The sequence below is a fragment of the Miniopterus natalensis genome, chromosome 20 (assembly GCF_054644295.1).
Source record: "Miniopterus natalensis isolate mMinNat1 chromosome 20, mMinNat1.hap1, whole genome shotgun sequence".
Classification (NCBI taxonomy): domain Eukaryota; kingdom Metazoa; phylum Chordata; class Mammalia; order Chiroptera; family Miniopteridae; genus Miniopterus; species Miniopterus natalensis.
In genome coordinates this window covers 1,518,637-1,541,393 of record NC_142100.1, presented here as the reverse complement: position 1 = coordinate 1,541,393, position 22,757 = coordinate 1,518,637, and positions in this window count along the sequence as shown.

The following is a 22,757-nucleotide window of genomic DNA, read 5'->3' as shown; positions in this document are numbered from 1 at the left end:
CACCCACACACACACACACACTAAGAAACGAAAACAAAAAACACCCCATTCTTACACATGTCTTATGCTTCTGTGTACTGGTTTTTGTGGAATTTAACCAATAGTGAGGTTGGTGACTCTAAGGTTATATACATACCTAATTTTTATGAAAACTCCTTCCACAAAACCTTTGAATGTCTTCCCATCCCATTCAGAGTAAAATCTAAAGTATTCCAGTATATACAATGTCATCCTTATCTGCCCCCATTTATCACTTTTACCTCATTTTCTCATATTTTCCTTGTGATTTCCTAATTTCTCAGATGAAGCCATACTGACCCTGTTGTTCCTTGAACACCTGAAGTATGCTCTCAATTCCTGTCTCTGTGTTTGCTGCAAACTGTCTGGGACTCTCTTCTTCAGGGTATGCACATGGCTTATCCCTCACAGGTCTTTGCTCAAATGTATCCTTCTCAATAAGTCTTTCATAGCCACCAAATTTTAAATTGTAACTCTCTTTTTCCTCTAATTATCTCCCCCCCTTTATCCAGTCTTTTCCTTCCTCATATAATTTTACTTTTTGTGTTCGTTGTCTTTTTCATTGTTAAACTGTAAGCTTAATGAAGGAAATTATTTTTATATGTTTTTCTCACTCACTGTTTATTTTTGCAGCACCTAAAATTGTCCCTGGCCCGTTGTTAGCACTCAAATATTTATTAATTGAAATACTGCTAGATTCACCCATATAAAGACTGTAGTAGTCTATTACTGTGAGCAACATGAAGATTCTCATTCCCCTCATTCTATTCAAATATTTGGTAATGCATGACTTCCTAACTTTTTCCAATCCGATGGATATAATATAATGTTATTATATTTTTGTTTTGAATTTTTCCTAATTACTAATTAAGTTGCACATTTTCTTATATATTTGCTGGTTATCTGAATTTCCCCCTTTGTAAATTTCCAACTCATTACCTTTCTTATATTTTATTATATTTTTAAATCCTCACACGAGGATATTTTTTCCATTGCTTTTTCTAGAAAGTGGGAGACAGAGAGAGAGAGAAACATCAATGTGAGAGAGACTCATTGATTGGTTGCTTCCTGCATGTGCCCCCAACCTTGACAGGGGATCAAGCCTGTAACCAAGGTATATGCCCTTGGCCAGAATCAAACCCAGGACCCTTCAATCCACAGGCTGATGCTCTAACCACTGAACCAAATCAGCTAAGGCTACTTTTCTTATTTTTCATTGGATTTCTCATTTGTATTGTTGATTAGCAAAGTTTTTTTACTATCTGACTATTCTAGACATTAATCTCATCAATTTTTACATTGAAATATGTTACCCATCTGATTCAAGGTGTCCTATTAATTTTATTTATGGTGTCTTTGATGGAACAATAATTATTTATTTTGATATGTTCAAATTCATCATTTTTGTTTTATACATTTTTAAATCAACTCCATTAAGGTATAATTCACATACAATAAAACTAATCTTTAAAGTTCAATGGGTTTTGACAAATAAATCACTCCTATAAGCACATACAATCAAAACATAATACATGTTCATCACTTGAAAAGGTTCTCTCATATTTGTTAAAGTCAATACCTCACCTGTTGTCTCTGAAAACTGCTGGCCTGCTGCTATTGTAGATTGATGTAATGTGTTCTAGAAATTCACATACAAGGAACCATACAATATGTACCTTTTTTGTATTGCTTATTTTACCCAGAATAAAAGTTTTTAGAGCTATGTCTCTGTTGTATCGATGTATGCATTCATTCTCCTGAGGATGGGCATTTGAGTTGTTTTCATTAGGAGGATTTTAAAAATAAAGCACTGACATTCATGTACACATTTTGTGTAGACAAATGTTTTCATTTAATTAGGGTAGATTCTTAGGAGCGGGATTGCAGGGTCATATGCTAATCATATGGTTAACTTTATAAGTAACTGCCAAACAGTCCTGCAAAGCAGTTTTAGTCAAATCTATCAATTTTCCACCACTTGTTTTGTGCTTTTGGTGTCTTAAGAAGTCCTTCCTCACTTTAAGGTAAAAAATAGTTTCCACTGTCTTAATTAGTTTTACAGTTTTATCTTTTACATTTAGGTTTAATCCACCTGCCATTCACCTTTGTAAATGGATTGAGGTAAAAATGAAACTTCAGTCTTCTGCTTCAAGTCTTCTACTTGAGCTAGTTTCAGATGTACCATAACTTTCATATCAATCCTTTTTCCACTGGCTTTGCTGCCGCCACCATATTACACCAAGTTGCCAGATAGATGTGCTCTATACTTAAACTTTATCATCTCTTAAGTCTATTCCTGTACCTTTTGAATCTATTCCATCCCCTTTTGTTTTAAATTCCTATATCTTATAGCATGTCTCCATATCTGATAGGTCATATAGTGGTCACATCTCTCTGTTCTTTTTTTATGAACATTTACTTAGCTGTAGGCTCAATTATTCATGAATCTTAATTTTAAATGTTAACTTTGGTGTTTTTTTCCTAAAACATTTTACTGGAAATTTAATTAACTCTAATTTAATTACATATAAAGTAAATGTGAGAGAAAATATTAATAATATTAACATTCCATTCATAAATAGTTAACTATTCATATCCTTTGGAGTCTTCAAGATTTTGTAAAATATTTTTATTCATTTTTTTTTTTTTTTTTCAGAGAGACAGGAAAGGAGAGCGGGAGAGAGAAAGAAACATCAATGATGAGAGAGACATCGTCGATCGGCCGCCTCCTGCATGCTTCCTACTGAAGATCGAGCCCACAACCTGGGCATGTGCCCTGACCAGGAATCGAACCAGAAACCTTTCAGTGTACTTGACAATACCCAACCAACTGAGCCACACTGGCCAGGGCTGGAGTCTTCAGATGTTTTACATAAAGCCGAAAGTTCTATTAATGCCTAAGTACTTCATAGATTTTTATGATGCTTTGAATGGCCTTTTATTTTATATCTTTTCATTTTTAATATTTATGTAAAAGAACATTATTTTTATTGAAATCCCTTATTGGTATTAAAAATCTGATTTTGTAATATTGTCTGTGTAGAACATATCTGTGAACAATAATTTTATATTTTTTTCCCTAACTTTATATTTTTTCCTTTTTTCTTATTTTTTAATCATATTGGTCAGAGTCTCCAATTCTTTGTTGAACAATAACAGTGATCATAGGCATCCTTTTTTTATTCCTATGAATCTAGTTTTCCACTTAAATACAAAGTGTGATGTATATTTTTATATCCTTTATTATGTTAAGGATTTTTTTCCTTTAACTCCTTGTTATTGGATAGCTTCCAATTTCAAATAGATTTTGAGCTTGATCATATGCCTTTTCTCAATCATGTGATTTTTGTTCCTTTAATTTAAGGTAAAAATCTTACAGAACATTTATGCAATATTTTAATACATTGTTTATTTCAGTAGGCTTAGAGTTTATTTGCAATGTACCTATGTTCATAAATAAAATGGGCCTTTAATTTTCTTTTTGGTACTACCTTTATCTATATTTTAGAACTAAGATTACATTTCTCTCATAATTCAACAAGACAATATCTATCCTTGTATATTTTATGAAACAAAAAAAAAATTATCACTTCCTTGATCTCACTTGTAAATTATCCAAATATTTTAATTTTTTAGAGGGAGAGGGGTTCATCTGTGGACCATAATAAATAACATAACACCTCCATCAGTAGAGTCCCAGAAGAAAAGGAGAAAAAGGGAATATACTTGAAGGAATATGATAAAAAACTTCCCAGATTTAGTAAAAGACAAACCTGTAGATTCAAGAGGCTGGATAAACCCAAACCAAATAAACCTCAAATTCCATGTCAGGAAATTAAAACACAAAGTTTATTCTTGTATTATTATTTATTAATGATTGTATTATTTTCCATATGAACAACTGTAAACTTACTTTTGCCCCACCCTGTAATCAAACACTTAAAAACTAACGGCAAGAAAAATAACCTAAAAAAAAAATAAAGTCACAAAAAATAATTAAAAGCAGACAGAAATAAATTATGAATTATTTATCTTAGAAAAATAATTTGACCGACAACAAATTTTTTATCAGAAATCATGGAAGCCATAAGGAAGCAACACAACATTTTTCTAGTCCTGAAAGAAAAGAACTGTCACCCCAGAATTCTATATCCAGTGAAAATATCCTTCAGGAGTGGAGGTAAAATAAAGACATTCTCAGTTGAAAGAAAGCAAATGGAAGTCATCAGCAGACCTACCCTGAAACAAAGGCTGAAGAAATTCTTCAGGCAGAAAGGAAATAATAATAGAAAAAAATCATAAGCTTTAAAAATAAAAAATAAAAACAATGCCAAGAGCAACTATATGGAAAAATGTAATATATTATTCTGCTTCTCCTGAGGTTTTAAAATTGCTTTTGATACTTAAAAGTAAAATTATAACACTATCTTATATAGTTTTTTAAATAGGTTTAATCTTTAGTTTTGGAAGTATTACAGATGTCCTCCTTTCCCCCCCACCGCTGGCCCTTTCCACCCCACTCCTGCCCCACCCCAGGCCTTCCCACACTACTGTTTGCCCATGGGCTAGGCATATATGCAAGTAAGTTCTTTGGTTAATCTTTTCCCGCCCTCCCCCCTTCCCTCTGAGATTTGTCCATCTGTTGCATGTTTCAGTACCTGTGTATCTGTTTTGTTCATCAATTTATTTTGCTCATTAGAGTCCACATATAAGTGAGATTATGTGATACTTGTCTTTCTCTGACTGCCTTATTTTTCAATGTAACATTTAAGACAACTATATGATAAAGGCAAGAAGGAAAATAAACCTAATGGTGATAAGCTATTTACAGTTCTACTTGAGGTGGTAACATTTTGATACTAGGAGACTGCAAAAAAGTTACATATGTGTATTATAATTGCTAAAGCAACCATGAAAAAAACCTATAGAGATATACTAAAATACACACACAATCTATAGATAAATCAGAATGACTTTTTTTTTTTTAAGTTCAGGTATTTCATATGAAGCCAGGAGAAGAAAAACAGAGGAATGATAAACAGAAGGAACAAACATAAATTAAAAAGTTAAATGGCAAATTTAAATAATAACATATCAGTAAATCCATTAAAAGTGAATGTTCTAAAGATACCAATTAAAAGAGAGGTTGACAGGATGGGTTAGGGTGGAAAAGAAGGAGGGGGGAAAACATAGTCATATGCAGCCTATAAGAAATGCACTTTAAATATAATTACAGCAATATATTAAAGATAAAATCATGAGGAGATGAATCATGCAAACATGAATAAAAATAAAGCTGAAGAGTCTATATCAATATCAGAAAAAATAAACTATGGAGCAAAGAAAACTACCAGAAACAAATAAGGACATTACATAATGATAAAAAATGTAATTCACCAAGAAGACATAACTGTCTTAAATGGATATGCACCAAAAATAGCTGCAAAACCTAACAAAACTGAACAGAGAAAGAAATTCCATCAAATCTAAAACTGATATTTTGGAGAAAAATAATCAATAAAATTGTAAACCTCCAGCAAAACTGACAAATCAAAAAACACAACATAAATAGATCTAGAGAGTATTATACTAAGTGAAATAAGTCAGGTAGAGAAAGACGTATATCATAAAGTTTCACTTATATGAGCAATCTAAAAGAGACGCAATAAACAAACAAACTAAACTAAAGCTAAAACAGACTCATAGAAACAGAGACCAAAGGGATGGTTACCAGCAGGGACAGTGTGGGGAGATGAGTGGAAACAGTGAATGGAAATATAGTCAACATTATTATGGTAAGTTTGCATAGTGACAGACGATTACTAAAATTAGTTGGGTGATTACATTATAAGGTATAAAACTGTCAAGTTACTATATTGTACAGTTGAAACTAATATAACTAATATAATATTATACACCAACTATACCTAAATAAAAAATAAAGAATAAATAAAAATAAATAGGCCATAGGGACATAATTTACAGCATAGGGAATATAGTCAATAATATCAAAATAACTTTGTACAGTGACACATGGCTACTAGACTTATTGTGGAGATCACTTTGTAAGGTATATAAATGTTGTACACCTGAAGATAAAACAGTATTGTATGTCAATTATACTTTAATAAAAGAATTATGTGCAAAAACCTGCCTACATATTATATATTAGGAATAAAAGAAGGGACCTCACTACAGACCTCACACACATAAAAATAACAAGAAATTATTACAAATAACTCTGCACACATAAATTTGGCAATTTAAATAAATTTTCCTGGTTCTTCAAAAATCACAGGCTACCAAACTCACTCAACATAAAATAGATAATCTTATAGTCTTATAACATTAAAGAAATTGAGTTCATAATTTAAATATAAAAAAATACTATAGACTAATCTCTCTAAACAGAGATGTAACAAGTTCTCATCAAAATATTAGCAATTTAAGCCAAGAAATATATAAATATAATAGTAACCATGACCAACTGTGGTTTATCCCAGGAATACAAGATGGTTCTATCTTTGATAATCAGTCAATGTAATCCAACATATTAACAGTCTACAAAGAAGAAAAATCATATGATCATACAAATTGATGAAGAAAAAAAAGCATTTGAAAAATTTTTAATAAACACTCTCAGAAACGTAGGAACAGAATGAAATTTTCTCAGTCTGATGAAGAGCTGATAGTAACCTGAAGTTAACATCAGACTTAGTAGGGAAATACTGAATGCTTTCCCCCTAAGATCAACTATAAGGCGAGAAAGCCTGCTATCATTGTATTGGAAGTTTTAGTCAGTACAATAAGGCAGGGGAAAGGAAATGAAAGGCAGACAGATCCAAAAGGAAGAAATAAAAATGTCTCTATTTTCAGATGACATGATTTTCTACATAGAAAACCACAGTAATCCACAAAAATTCATGGAAAGAATAAGGAGTTTAAGGTCACAGAGCATAAGGCCAATGCACAAATTTAACTCTATTTCTATATGCTAGCAATGAAAAATTGGAAACTTAAAGTACCATACCAATTGCAATCACTCCAAAATGAAATATTGGTCGTAAATCCAATAAAGTATATACAGAATCTTTATGTGAAAACTATAAAGTGTTAATGAAAGAAGTCCTAAATAAAGGGAAAGGAATACTGTGTTCAGGCATTAGAAGACTCGCCGTAATAAAGACATCCATTTTCCCCAAACTGATATATAGGTTTAAAGCAATTCCTATTAAAATCCCAAGAAGGATTTCCTGTAGAACAAAAGACAAAGCAACTACAACCACAAAAACAATATTTTTAAAAAAGAGTAAAGGTAAAAAAATAGCATGACTTGATTGAACTTATATAGACACAGTAATCAACACATTGCTCTATTAGTGACGGGACAGCCACATAGACTAATGAATAAAATAGTTTGAAATAGACTCACACATATACTGCCAACTAATTTTTGACAAAATGCAAAACATTTCATGAAGGAAGGATTAGGTTTTTGAACAAATGCTATTAGACTAATTCATGAGCAAAACAATGAACCTCAACATAAACTTCATATTTTATAAAAAAATTAACACAACAGAGATCAATATCCACATCTAAACACATAAAAGTCTAAAACTTTTAGAAGAAACCATTTGTGGAAATCTTTATGACTAAGGATTAGGAAAAGACTTCTTAAACATGACACCACAGGTATGATTTGTAAAAAAAAAAAAAAAAAAAAAAGTCAATAAATTAGACTTGATTAAAATTTTAAATATTTGCTCTATGAAAGACCTTGTTAAAAGTATGAAAAGACAAATCACAGACATAAAGAAAATATTGGAAATCACATATCCAACAAAGATATTCAGAATAAAGAACCCTCTTAAATCAACAGCAAGAAAACAATTCAATTTGAAAATGGGCAAAAAGGTTGAACAGATGCTTCACCAAAGAAGACAGTCACATAAATAGCAAATACATACGTGAAAAGATATTCACCATCATTGGTCATTAAGAAAATGCAAATTAAAGATATCACTACACATCTATCAGAACGGCTAATATAAAAAATACTAATAATAAAAATATTGATAATACCAAGTGCTGGTGGAACAACTATCTCTCTCATATATTTCTGGTAAAGCCACTAGAAAATCTGACAATTTCTTACAAAGTTAAAATGCACTAACTAGATGGCCCAGAAATCATACTCTTAGGTATTTATCCTAGAGAAATGAAAAGCTCGTTTCCCACAAAAATCTGTATGCAAGTGTTTATAGCAGTTTTGTTCATAATAGCCCCAAACTGGAAAAAATCAAAAAACAAATTTACCTGAGCAGGTGAATGGATAAAGAAAGAGGTATATTTGAAATTGGACACAAGGTGTCTGAGGTCACCTGTCAGTACTTGAGCCAAATTAAGCAGAGACAGGGTTGCATCATATGTGAGCATTTATTCCATTATCACCAGCAAATAATGGGAGAGCAGTGGGTCACCCTGGAAATTCTGCTCTGACCCCTCTCTCCAGTTGGCTGATTATATACCAGTGAGGAGAAGATAACTTGTGCAGCTGCGAGCTGCAAGTGTAACAATGAAAAGGGAGGGGAGGGTCTACAGTCCAGCCTCCAGGAGCCAAAGTCCAATACCCAGGTGGCTAATCTGTGATGTAACAAACAGCTCAGCCAGTTCCTGGGGCCGAAGAGTGGTCAGCGTTCCTGAGGCAAGCTCCCGGAGGGGGTCAGGGTCCCAGTACAGCAACCAAGTCAAAGCATGTCCTGTCCTTGGTCTGTTCTCAAAATGTATTTCTCTTCTGAGCAATGGACCCACCGAGGCATCTTATCTTTTTCCAGCCTTGTTTCATCCCCCAGTTTCCCAGGGTCTGTAAGAAAACCTCTTATCTATAGTTAGTAAGGTGAATAATTATTAAACAACTGTGGCTCTGTTCTTATTACGTTCCCTTCCCCACCATCATATTCATACCATGGACTACTACTCAGCACAAAGGGACGAAGTATTGATACATGTATCAGTTTAGAGGAACTCAAAGGTACTGTGCTAACTGCAGGGAAAGCCAGTATCAAAGATTTACATACCGTAAAATTTCATTTATATAACGTTCTCAAAATGACAAAATTATAGGACAAGAGAACAGATCAGAGTTGGGGAAAAGGGGTAACATGAGGGAATTTCTCTGTGGTTATGGGATAGTGTGGTGATTATTTATGAAATCTAGATGTATGATAAGACTTCATAGAACTAGAGAGAAAGAGACAGAAGGCCAAAACTGGTGAAATCTATGTAAGATGGGCACTTGAATAAATAGTATTATGCCAATATCAGTTTCCTGGTTTTTACAATGTATTTTGTTCCTGTAAGATATTTTCTTTGGGGAAAGCTGGGTGAAGGGTACACAAGAAGTTTCTCTATTATTTTTTCCAACTTTCAAATTAAAAAGTAATAATAAAATAAATTTTTAAATATTACTGACTTTAAAATATTATTTTCTGCCATCTACTTTTTTCCATTTTCTGTGTCATGGCAGGTTTGTGCATTTTATATTCTTTTATTGTACTTTTAGTGAGTTTTGAGAAAGCTTGGTACTAAACCTGTGTTCATGCTGCTGTTTAACCAGCAGCCTCTCTATTCCAGTTCATTTTTTTTATTCTTTAAGTAGCTATTCCAAAGAGTTCATGGACTAGTTTCTCATAATATTTGTGTTTTGATATGACCTCATCTATACTTTTATGTTTATCAAGGATCAATAATTAGCACCACTGAGTACCCAAACTGTAAAAACAATAAATGAGGTTAAATTCAACTTTCCTCATTTTATTTTCTTTAATAAACTTTTTATTGAAATATAAAACTCATGTAGAAAAATATACATATAAATATGTAATTGATGATTTTTCACAGGGTGAAGGCACCCATAACCATTGTCCAGATCAAGAAATTAAACATTACTAGTACCCAGAATCTCCCCTTATCTGTGAATCACTGGTGCCCTCTTCAAAGATTACTCTCATTGTAGAGACAAAATCTAGTTCAAAAAGGTACAGAGATTTGCCTAAGCACACATAACCGGTGGCAGAGTCTCCTAAAGACTAGGGCTTTTCTCACTTCAACAATATTTCTCTTAATATTAGCTGCATTTTCATACTTTATAAGACTTCTTCCCAAAGTTAGTGCTCATTTCTTATTTATATTGATACTTTTTTAGGGATTAACAAATGGGATCAGGTAAGTCAGTATTTGGTCTCCTTATCATACATAGAAACTTTCTAGTTTAAAATTTCATTTATTCATTCATTTATTCACAGACATAAGCTATGAGAGGGGTAGAGAATTAAACGGAGTGCCCTCGCCCAGTGGCTCATGAAAGGTTAGCGTGGTGGTGCAGGCAGCTAAACAGCCATCTCAGACGGTGAAAAAGAAAAATTAAATGTATTAAAAGGGGTTGGGGATATCCAAGGGAAGGGCTACACAGCACTGAGCCAAGGGTATTGGGTCCATGATGGCAGAAAAATACACTTGGGCAGTGAGACAGGGAAGAGCGTAGAAGAGGCAACAGGGGAGCCTGGCTGGGCTGCTCTGGCCACTGAAAAGTCAGAGAGAGGGGGCCTTGGGGACAGGTTCAGGGGGCAAGCCTGGGACAAGCTGCTTCTGTCCACTGCTCCCCTGGTTGCAGGTTTCATAGGGGCCCCTTGGAGGGGTGCAGATGGTGCTGGAGTGCTCTCCTGGTGGGAACACACACTGGGTCCTTTGTCCTGAGCATGTTTATCTCTTTCTTGCAGGTGGGAATCTGAGGGGAGCTCTCAGGGGAGGGTCTCAATAGAATATTCATCAGCTTTCCAGGTGCTCTTTCAGGTCCTGGTCTCCACTGATGGGTCAGTGCCAGGGCAGGGGGTCATTAGTCAGAGTTTCTGGTCCTGAGGCAGCCACGGTGCCTCTTGTCTGGTTTTGCTGCTTATCTGGGCCTGGAGCTGAACTAAAACTGAGGCCTAGATGTTATCTTCAGGGAGGAACACTCAGGGGGTCTAAACCACATGACCAGCGATATGCCAGGGGAGGAAAGGTTACCCTGGGGACAAGGTTCTTGTTTTCCCAGTTTTGCCCCTTGCTAGGCTTCCAGGGCTTCCTGCACTGGTGAGTCTCTGTACCCAGGTTTCTGTACCTGGGCTGCTGTACCTGGTCCATCTAACAGTTGGTTGGAAAGTTGTCCCATGCACCAAAATGTTGCAGGTTAAATTCCTGGTCAAGGCACATGCTTGAGTTGTGGGTTTGATCCCCAGACAGGGTGTGTTGGGTAGATGACCTACTGATGTTCCTCCCTCACATCAATGTCTCTCTTTCTTTCTCTCTCTCTTTCTCCGCCCCCCTACAAAAAATATATATCCTCAGGTGAAGATTAAAAAAATAAAGAATTAAACATAGCTCCTATCCAGTAATTGCAAAAACCACTGACTCTAATGTAAAGTAGAATAATGTAAAACAAGCATATAGAATCATTCCCTTTCCATTTTAATATCCATATGGCTGACAAAGTCGGCTTTCTAAAACACTGATTAATCACACCCTGCCCCAAACCCTTCACTCTCCCATCACATACTCCCCACTGCATAAATCCCAGGTACTCCGGCCACCCTGCACTCCACAGGTCGCATCCATTGTCTTGTTGCTTCTCACCCCCAGTGGTGTTGAAACCAGGTCTATCTAGATTTGAATGCTTTATCTGTCTCTCACTAAACGTCACCTTGAGCAAATGATTTAACCTTTCTCAATTTTATATTTATAAACTAGAGACAAGCTTTCTTCACAGAGTCTATAACATAAAAAAGACAATGGACATAATGCACGTTGTCCGGAGCTTGGCACATAATGAGTATTTTGTGAGTGGCAGCTACGTTAGACATCAAGTCATGTTTATCTGTCTATAGTTCCCCAAACTCAATGTCATCCAACTATTTTTGTATCCAACTATTTTTTTTATTTTCTGTTTGGGTTGTTCTCTCAGTCTCTGCCTCTCATTCTCCTCTGTCTGGGTAATCTCAACGGAGGAAAGTAACCCTTGGGTCTTGGTGCTTCAGTGAGGTGCTTCAGTGGAGACCCTCCAAAATCAAGGGGAAGAGGAGAGTTTAGTAGGAGCTGGAACAAAAGGCCGGAGCCATGGTGTTCTACTGAGGATTCTATTCTGCCTGCCTTCTTAAAAATACTACATAATGGAAGCTTTTTTAAAAGTAGAAGTGAATAGGTGCCCACAGCTGCAAAGAGAAGACACAGGACTCTCCTGCCTCGAGGACTTAAGCTGGTATTCTTATTTGTATTGTGGTGATTGGCTTTACCTTCTCATTTTGCATAATCTCTTTTTCAATGATGAGGAATGTAATTTCCCTTCAGTTTAAAGAATAGTACTTAAAGAAGACAGAAAGGAAGTCTCCATTTTGTGAAAGAAAAAAATTACCAGAAGCCTTTGTGTTCCCTTATAGGATTTGGATGAATTACTGATATTAAAAAAGAAAGGCAGCTGGAAGGAAGGAAGGAAGGAAGGAAGGAAGGAAGGAAGGAAGGAAGGAAGGAAGGAAGGAAGGAAGGAAGGAAGGAAGGAAGGAAGGAAGGGAGGGAGGGAGGGAGGGAGGGAGGGAGGGAGGGAGGGAGGGAGGGAGGGAGGGAGGGAGGGAGGGGACCCTCATTGCATTAACACAGTGCATTGATATGTTACTAAATCTACAGATTTTTGAAGGATAAATCCCCAGACTTTATCCAAATCATGAAACAAATTCTTGAAACACACCTGCCAAGCTCATCAACTTGCTCAGATCCTTGCGACTTTGGTCTCACCAAACTACTTGCTTAGCTCCTCCACTGGCTTTCTTAACCCTTCGAGGCTGATTGGGATGGCGGGCAGGGGAAGCCCGGAGGGGATAGTTCAGCAAGCTCAGAGCATTAGCTCCTTTTGGAAGATCAGACTTCTGGAATCGATTTGGGTCCAGAATTGCATTACCCAAAGAATGTGGAGTATGCACAGTCCTTGATGGCTTGTGAATACTTCCTGGAGCTGGCCACCAGCCAGAGCTTAAAAATGAATTCTTTGAGACAAAGAACAATCCACCCAATTTCTGAAATCACTGAAGTGGAAAGCTTGTCTGTAAGTAGCCTCAGACTTGGTTGACATTTAGACTTTTTTGTATTTCTAGTAGATGGGAGAATCAAATGTCACCCCCAAAAGTCTTTTCAGTTCCACAAGCAAGAATTGTAAAGTGCTGAATAGCCTGGGATTGTATCTTGCTAAAACTTAACTGCTGTAATCAAAAGTCTGTTTCTCTGTCCAAAATATTGTCAACTAACTGCTCAAAAGACAGGACAGGCAGGACTAAATGTGGTAAGGAAAGATAAAGAGAAGTAATGATTTTGTCTCTCCAAGAACATAAAAGTCTAGCAAGCAAGATGAGAAAAATATCTGTGAAGGATGCTTAAAAATAACACATTTACGAAGCAACAGTTTGGAGGAGTATCATACAGAGTTTTTACAGGGAAGGGCGAGTTGCGGAAACATAACTGAAAACAAGAACATTCCCAGCTGTTAAAAGATGATGGGGACGCAGGCTCCGCAGCAGGCTCTCGCCCGGAGTGGGGACATCCGAGCGAATCAGGCACGGGGCGCGGGGAGCGCTGCGGGGAGGGTCACGGGGCTGACCGTGCCTCACTCCTTCAGGTCCGCTTGACTGCCTTACGGCGGTTTTCCCACTACTGAGGCAGCGCGCCTGCTCGCCTGGCCCCTCCAGGTCACTTATTCCAGTTCCCTCTCTTGTCTGGGTCACTTTCTTCAAAGTATATCCCTGCGTGGGCTGCGGGCCCGTGAATGCCGCGCCCGGCCCTCCGGGGCCCCCGCGTCAGCCCCAGGGCACCCCCTCTTCTCCAGGGAGGGCGGCACATTTTCCGACGGCTCCGAGCCACGGGTCAGGCTCCTGTCCCCACAGCTGGGCGACTGGCTGCCTGGCGCTCTACAGGGGAGTCTGACAGTCCCCCCCACACCGCGGAAACTTACATGGTTGTGTCGGTGGGTGCCGAGGCACGAGCGGGGGGGCTCAGGGGCTCAGGCAGGGAGCCGAATAACGGGGGCGCGGGACCGAGCCGAGGCCCCTCCACCAGGAAGCTGAGCACCCACAGGCTCTGCAGGGCGCGGCCCGCCCGCATCCCCTCCCTGGCGGGCTGGGGGGCCGTTACCGGGCTTCAGCCGGGGCCACCCCGGGGCGAGGCCACAGCCCGGGGCAATTCCCGCCGGGCGCCCCCGACGCCGAGGCTGCGCGGGAGGAGGGGCTGTGCGGGCGGGCGGAGCTCGGACCGACGGGGGGGGGGGGGCCTGGCGGAGGGACAGAGACCCGACGGGGGGGGCCTGGCGGAGGGACAGAGACCCAACGGGGGGGGGGCCTGGCGGAGGGACAGAGACCCAACGGGGGGGGGGGCCTGGCGGAGGGACAGAGACCCAACGGGGGGGGGCCTGGCGGAGGGACAGAGACCCAACGGGGGGGGGGGCCTGGCGGAGGGACAGAGACCCGACGGGGGGGGGGCCTGGCGGAGGGACAGAGACCCAACGGGGGGGGGGCCTGGCGGAGGGACAGAGACCCGACGGGGGGGGGGCCTGGCGGAGCTCGGACCGACGGGGGGGGCCTGGCGGAGGGACAGAGACCCGACGGGGGGGGGCCTGGCGGAGGGACAGAGACCCAACGGGGGGGGGGGGCCTGGCGGAGGGACAGAGACCCAACGGGGGGGGGGGCCTGGCGGAGGGACAGAGACCCGACGGGGGGGGGGGCCTGGCGGAGGGACAGAGACCCGACGGGGGGGGGGGCCTGGCGGAGGGACAGAGACCCGACAGGGGGGGGGCCTGGCGGAGGGACAGAGACCCGACGGGGGGGGCCTGGCGGAGGGACAGAGGCCCCAGCGAGCCGCGCCGTGGACTGGCTAGGAGGCCCGAGCCAGCTTGCGAGAGGTTAGGAGGTTGATTGGTTAGTTTGAAAGTGCGCCTGGTCCTTCCAGAGCCCAGGAGGGGAGCACCCAGGCTCCACCCGGCGAGCGGGCTCTGCCCCCGCGCTCACCCCTTCCTTGCCCCCGCCCCCCGCCCTGGCAGCTCCTGCGGCCGCAGCCTGGCGGGCGCCGGGCACCGCTGCCAGCGCGAGCCCCCCTCGGGAACACTGCGCCGGCCTGCGAGGGCCACGCTCAGCGGCGCTCCGCCGGGCAGGGCACGGAACTTCTGGACGCTGCCCTTATTTCTGGGCCTGATGAGGACGAGGCTGAACTTGACCACAGTGGAGCAGCTAGAGATGAGACCCCAGGACCTGGGGCCAGCGTTCTGCCCCAGCCCCGATAAACCTTACCACGACACCCCAGGCTCCTATGTTGAGTCCCTGAGAACGCTTGTCTGGCGACTCAGTGAAAGAATCCCATTTCCGCCACCATCGATGATGATACTTTACCATTAATGCACATGTTCACATATATTTTCTGCTGAATTTCCCTTTCTACTTATAAAAAGTTCTAAGAAAAAATCTATCTGAAAGGTAAATATATTCCCTAGTGTCAGAATTACACCCCTATTTAGTCAATTTTTCATCATATCAATAATAAAAATTAGCATGCTTAAAGTGTATTAATTAAGATTCTAGTGAGGCCAATGTTTCCAAATGGACCTCTAATATGAGTTGATTATGTCAATTACATGGATCCCATAGCTAGACTTAGGGAATCACTCCAAATTAAATGACTTTTTAAATGTTAATTTTTAATTTCTGCTTTCTAAACTAACAAAAGGACTATTAATTTTTTTGCCCTGTTTCTAAACAAACTTTAACCAATAAAATTAAGTAATCATTAGTATAAATTCTTAGAGGATATAGAAAATGTCTAGCATAGTACTCTGGTGAACAAATGTGTGATTGAGTAAATAAATGAAAAAATGAATGACTTTTTTAAAGGAGCTCTTTTTTCATTAGTCAGGATAGGCCAACCAGTATAAAATAGTTAGAGATGGTAGCAAATAAAATTGGTTAAATTACTCAGTGTATTTTAAGGTGTTGTTAACAAGAGTGTTGAAGAAAATCATCAGTCCACTTCGTCAGAAATCAAGGCGAATCTATTCTGTTCATCAGTTTATTAAGCTCTTTAGATTCCACGTATAAGTGAGATCATGTGATATTTGTCTTTGGATGCCTGGCTTATTTCACTTAGCATAATATTCTCCAGGTACATCCATACTGTCCCAAAGGGTGTGAGATTCTCCTTCTTTACAGCTGCGTAGTATTCCATGTGTGTGAATGTCCCACAGCTTTTCTATCCACTCATCTACTGGTGGGCACTTGGGCTGCTTCCAGATCTGAGCTATTGCAAACTGGGATGCAGGAGGGCAGTGGGTGGAGGGGGAGAGAGTAACCAAGGAATTCATATGCCTATATGCACAACCCAAGGACACGGACAATGTTGGGGAGAGGGACCGGGGAGGGGGAGGGGACGGGGTGGAACGGGTATTGGGGAGAAAAAGGGACATCTGTAATATTTTAAACAAAAATAAGATTTAAAAAAAAAAAAAGAAAGAAATCAAGGTGATTGTAGTTACTATCCTAATGGACTACTGCAAACTAACTCGGCTGACTTCCCACGAGGCAGCACAGTCCCAGGGCCTTTGCAGGCCGCAGTGTTTGACAGCTGCCTCCCCGAGGACCGGGCCCTTGAAGGCCCTCTACAGCCCGGGCGCCCAGAGTGAGAACCAAGGCCCGAGGGCGCTGCGAGGTCCGCGGGCGCGCCTTGGGCGGGCAGGGCTCCTCCCCGCCGGCTCCCTGCTGCCGCGCGGGAAGAAGCACGGCCGGCAGGGGGCGCGCGGCCGGGTGTCGGGGAGCACTGCGCAGGCGCTGGGGCGCTCAGCGGGCGCAGGGGGCGCGGTGCGGGCGGTGCCGCCGGGGCGGGCACGCAGCTGAGCCCGCTGCCCGCGCTGCCGCGGGGTCTGCACACGGCCTGGGGGGGGGTCCGTGCGGGCGGTGCCCCCGGGGCGGGCACGCAGCTGCGGCCGCCGCCCGCGCAGGGAGGGGGGACGGGGGGCACCTCCTTCCGCAGTCGGCGGGGACGGGCCGCGGCCCCGGGGTCGCCAGGACGCCAAGCGCGGCGGAGCGACACCGAAACTGAGCCCACGGGGGTGACGCGGCGCTCAGAGGCCGAACGAAACCCGGTGCGTGAAGAGAGACCCATCGCCCTGAGGAGCGGGGAGGGGCTCGGCGGAAGGGGGGGCTCGGCGGAAGGGGGGCTCGGCGGAAGGCGGGGGCTCGGCGGAAGGCGGGGGCTCGGAGGAAGGCGGGGGCTCGGCGGAAGGCGGGGGCTCGGCGGAGGGGGGGCTCGGCGGAAGGGGGGCTCGGTGGAAGGCGGGGGCTCGGAGGAAGGCGGGGGCTCGGAGGAGGGGGGGCTCGGCGGAAGTGGGGCTCGGCGGAAGGCGGGGGCTCGGAGGAGGGGGGGCTCGGCGGAGGGGGGGCTCGGCGGAAGGCGGGGGCTCGGCGGAAGGGGGGCTCGGCGGAAGGCGGGGGCTCGGAGGAGGGGGGGCTCGGCGGAAGGCGGGGGCTCGGAGGAGGGGGGGCTCGGCGGAAGTGGGGCTCGGCGGAAGGCGGGGGCTCGGCGGAAGGGGGGCTCGGCGGAAGGCGGGGGCTCGGCGGAAGGCGGGGCTCGGCGGAAGGCGGGGGCTCGGAGGAGGGGGGGCTCGGCGGAGGGGGGGCTCGGCGGCTCCCTTTGCCGCAGCCGGGAGGCCGGGCCCCAGGGCGGGGTCCCCTCGGGCGGCGGCGCCGGGCGGCCAGGGTCTGCCCCCAGGAGGCAGCGTGGGGCGGGGACTGCTCCAGGCACCCGCCCGGACCCCTGGGCGAGAACGTCGGGGCTCGGGGGTGCCCGTAAACCTGTCGTCGGACAGCCCGGAGGGAAGAAAAGGTGGGTTGACCTGGACCAGCGGGTGGCGAGCCCTGCCCTAGGCCCACGGCGGCGGGTGGGCAGGGGTCGGAATCACAGGCCTTCGAGAGCCAGGGCTGACCCCCTTAGCTCGGGCGGCTCAATACCAGTTTGGAGACCGTGCGTGCAGACACAGCTTTGGTTAATTATCTAGATGTTTAGGCTGCATGAGGTCAAATATGTGGAAAATTTTAAATATCAAAATAATTTTCTTTGAGTTTCTGCCTAAAATGTGTTGGCATTATCAACCTCAGAGTCAAGGAAGAAAAGTATGAGGAACGTAAATATATAATAAAAAAGTAAAAATATGCTTCTATTCATTTTAACTTGATGTTAGGTTATGAGCCAAAGTTATGACTGTCTGTTCACAGGTAAGAAGAAAGAGGAGGAGGGGGAGGAGGGGAAGGGGAGAGAGAGGAAGAGGGGTCGGGGAGGGGGGAGGGGGCGAGAGGGAGGGGGAGGGGGGCGAGAGGGAGGGGAAGGGGAAGGAGGGGGGAGAATTATTATTATTGAAGTATTTAAGGCATTATGTGAGAAATCGCCTTAAAGTTAACTTAGCCCAGTCTCATCTGATTTATCAGAAACAACCATGTTGAGGAAAATGAACATATGCATGATCCAGAAGGGATAACCTCAGTTTTATTCTCTGTGTGGGAAGTGGTTCAGAGCTTAGAATTTGAAGTCAAATAGACTTCATATCATATTGTTATTATTTGTCCAAAGGCAAATTACTTAACTGCTCTGAACTTCAGTCTATACATTTAAAAGGGGATGGGGGCCCTGGCCCATTTGGCTCAGTGACTAGAGCATAAGCCTGCGGACTGAAGAGTCCTGGGTTCAATTTCGGCCAAGGGCACATACCTCGGCTGCAGGCTCTATCCCCAGCCCTGGTCAGGAGACAGCCAATCTATGTGTCTCTCTCACATCTGTGTTTCTCTCTTTCTCTCTCTTTCCCTTCCACTCTGAAAAGCAATGAAAGAAATATCCTCAGCTGAAGATTAAAAAAAGGCAGGGGAAGGATGGGGGAAATAGCAAAACTTTATAAGATTATAATGAGCATTAACTGAGATCACATATATAGGGCATGTAATACAATACCTTGAACACAGTAGGCACTAAGTAAATATTAGCTGTGACATAAACAAGATTGGAATAAATTGGGGAAGGGGATTAAGACTTCCAGATAATTTTTGCTTGTTTGTTTGTTCTAACTATGGAGTATTATGCAGAAAATGTTTCCATCCCATGGAGCACTGACTTATAAAACTTCTAAGGACTACTCCAGTTCTAAATTTCTAAGTGTTTATTATTTTATAATTAAATGTCTGAAGTCTCTTTCTTTCCTAACAGTTATCCAGTCATCATTAATTTGTTATGAGAGGACACCCAACAAGTGCTGAACCGAGTGTGGGACCATTGCAGGCCTGACAGTGAAGAGGAGGGAACCCGTGAAGAGTGCTCACTGCACACAGGTCAGCAAATGCGTGAGTCAAAATGTACTAAGTTCTCACCTTGTACGTGGTCATAAAATAAGGACTTTGTGCTTGGCAACGTGTATGCTTTATGTAACAAAATCTCGTAACCCTGAGGTTGGTACACTTAATATCCCCATTTCAAAGAAAAGGAAGCTTAGGCCTGAGGAGATTTTTAAATTTCCGTGTTGTTATATATAGCTAGAAAGTGGCATAAACCTAGGTGGTCAAACCCGTATTTAACCACTTCACTACCTGCTTTTCATGCACCCTCCTCCAGGTTTTTAAGAGAATAAGTGGAGGGACTGATCCAAGATGGCAACGAAGTATGAGGAAGAATTGAGAAGAGACTGAGTCGTGTGGCTGTAGAGAGAAAAACATTTTTCCTTTACATGGACAACTGGTACCTCTGTTCCTGTGCAGAGCCCTCCCTTCACATGGCCAAATCTTGTTCTCTTTGGGCCTAAGGAACTCTGCTGGACTCATCCTGATGACTCCCTAACAACCCTTTCACCACAGAGGTCTGCGAGCACCCAATGGCTGAAGAATGGCCTAGGTCTACCCTGGGACTTTTGCTGAGTGGCCTCAAAACCAGTACTGGCACCAAGTCTGAATCTGTATCACTCAGGTAAGTATCACTCACTCTGGTGAATACCACTCACCCCTAAATGTTAACTATCTAAGAACCTACCTCACTCAAGTTGCATACCACTGGAGGTTATTTCAGCGACTGAAGCTAACAGACAGCCGGCAGGGAAAGGCAGATCTCAAGCTGCGCTGGGTCTTTTGTTTCCCTGCCTCTGTGCTCAGTGCTAGTGGAAGATGGCCTTGGTGCATAGCTTGGCCCCTCCCACACACCCAGGCCCAGCAGATGCAGCCAACATCTGCATGTCTCTTTGTACCTCCAAACCTATAGCCCAGCATCAGTCACAGGCAGTGTCAGTTATAGACTTGCACTCGCGTCTCTTTCAAGAGGTGCCAGAACCAACATAACCTATGGCAAGCTTTATAAAACTTCAGAACTTGACCAAATTAGCCTCACAAACAGCACACCCAAAGGGAGCTCTCAGTAGGCACCAGACCCTGTTAAGGAGAATTCTGCTTTATGGGGCCAGCACCCACAGAGTACTGTGAATGTGGTTGATTCTCAAAGTCAGCCAGCCTGAGGGCCAACCTCATCCACAAATGAGTCAACAGCAATTAAATCTCAACTATAAGAGAAGGGCTCACATAACCCACACAAGAAACATTCCTGGAGCACCTTGCTCAGGTGATCAGGGAGGCTGCGCTACTGAGCCCCACAGATCACCTACTACATAAGGACACCCTACCAGATCTACCCAATACACAGAAACACATACAGAGAGGCAGCCAAAATTGGGAATCAAAGAAGCATACCCCAAGTGAAAGAACAAGAGAAATCCCCAGGAAAATAACTAAATAAAATGGAGAAAAGCAACCTTCCAGATAGAGAGTTCAAACAAAGGTAATAAGGATGCTCAAGGAAATTAATAGAAGAATAGATGACCTCGGTGAAAAGTTTAAAAAAAGATAGCAAGCATAAAAAAAGATATAGAAATTATTAAAAAAAGAATTAATCTGAAATGAAGAGTACAATATATGAAATGAAAAATACACGGGAAGAAATCAACAGTAAGTCAGATGAAGCAGAGGAATGAATCAGCAACTCAGAAGACAAGGCATCAGAAAACACCAAATCAAAGCAGCAAAAAAATTTTTCAATGAAGAGAGTTTAAGAAACACCTGGGACAACATCAAGTGTAACAACATCTGCATAATAGGGGTACCAGAAGAAGAAAACAAAAAGCAAGAGGCCTGGAAGCCTGGAAGCCTGGAACCTATGTGAAGAAATAATAACTGAAAATTTTTCTAATCTGGTGGAGGAAAAAGACATACAGTCCAGGAAGCTAATGAGTCCAAAAAAAGATAAACCCAAAGATGCCAACACCAAGACACATCATAATAAAAATGGCCAAGGTAAAATAATATCTTAAAAGTAGCAAAAGAAAGTTAGTTAACAACAAGGAAGCTTAGACTGTCAGCCGATTTTTCAACAGAAACATTTCAGGACAGAAGAGATTGAAAACAAAATATTGAAAGTGATGAAACACAAGGATCTACAACCAAGACTACTCTACCCAGAAAGGCTATCATTTCAAGTGGAAGGCTAAATAAATATGTTCTCAGACAGAAAGAAGCTAAAGAAGATTATCACCAGTATTACAAAAAATGTTAAAGGTTGTTTTTAAGAAAAAGGTAGGGTGAAAAGAGAAAAAATAGTTACAAAAAATAGAATGACAATAAATACATACCTATCAATAAACAGTTTAAATATAAATGGATAAAATGCTCCCATCAAAAGACATATAACAGCTGAATGGATAAGAAAACAAGACCCATATATATGCTGTCTAAAAGAGATCCATTTCAGAATGAAAGACAGACTGAAAGTAAAGGGATGAAAAAAATATTCAAATGGAAACAACACAACAAATAAAGGTAGGGTAGGAAAACTTGTATCAGATGAAATAGACTTTAACCAAAGACACAAAGAAGGACACTACATAATGCTAAAAGGATCAAGTCAACATGAGAATATAACCCTTGTAAATATTTATGTACCCAATCCATACATGACAAAAGCATCTAAAGATTTAAAGCAAATCTTGATGGACATAAAGGGAGAGATTGACAGTAATACAGGCATAGTAGGGGATTTTAACATCCCATTGACATGAATGGATATATTTCCAGACAGAAAATTAAGAAGGAAACAGCAGCCTTAAATGACATACTAAACCATATGGATTTTATTGATATTTTCAGAGCATTTTACCCCAAATAAGCAGCATATGCATTCTTTTCCACTGCACTTTGAACATTTTTCAGGATACACCACATGTTAGGAAACAAAACAAGCCTAAATAAATTTAAGAAGATTGAAATCTTACGAACCATCTTCCCTGACCACAGTGGTATGAAACTAGAAATATACTTCAAGAAAAAAAACCAAAAAACATGTTACTAAACAATGACTAAGTTAACACTGAGATCAAGGAAGAAACCATAAATATATTGGAACAAATATAAATGAAAACCCACATTGTCAAATCTATGAGACAAAGCAAATAAGTTAAAAGAGTGAAGTGCATAGCAATTAGGACCTACATCAGGGAATAAAATCAAACAATCTAAATTTACACCAAAAGGTACTAGAAAAAGAGCACAAACAAAGTCCAAAGTGAGTAGAAGAAAAAATAATAATAAAGATCAGAGTGGAAATAAAGT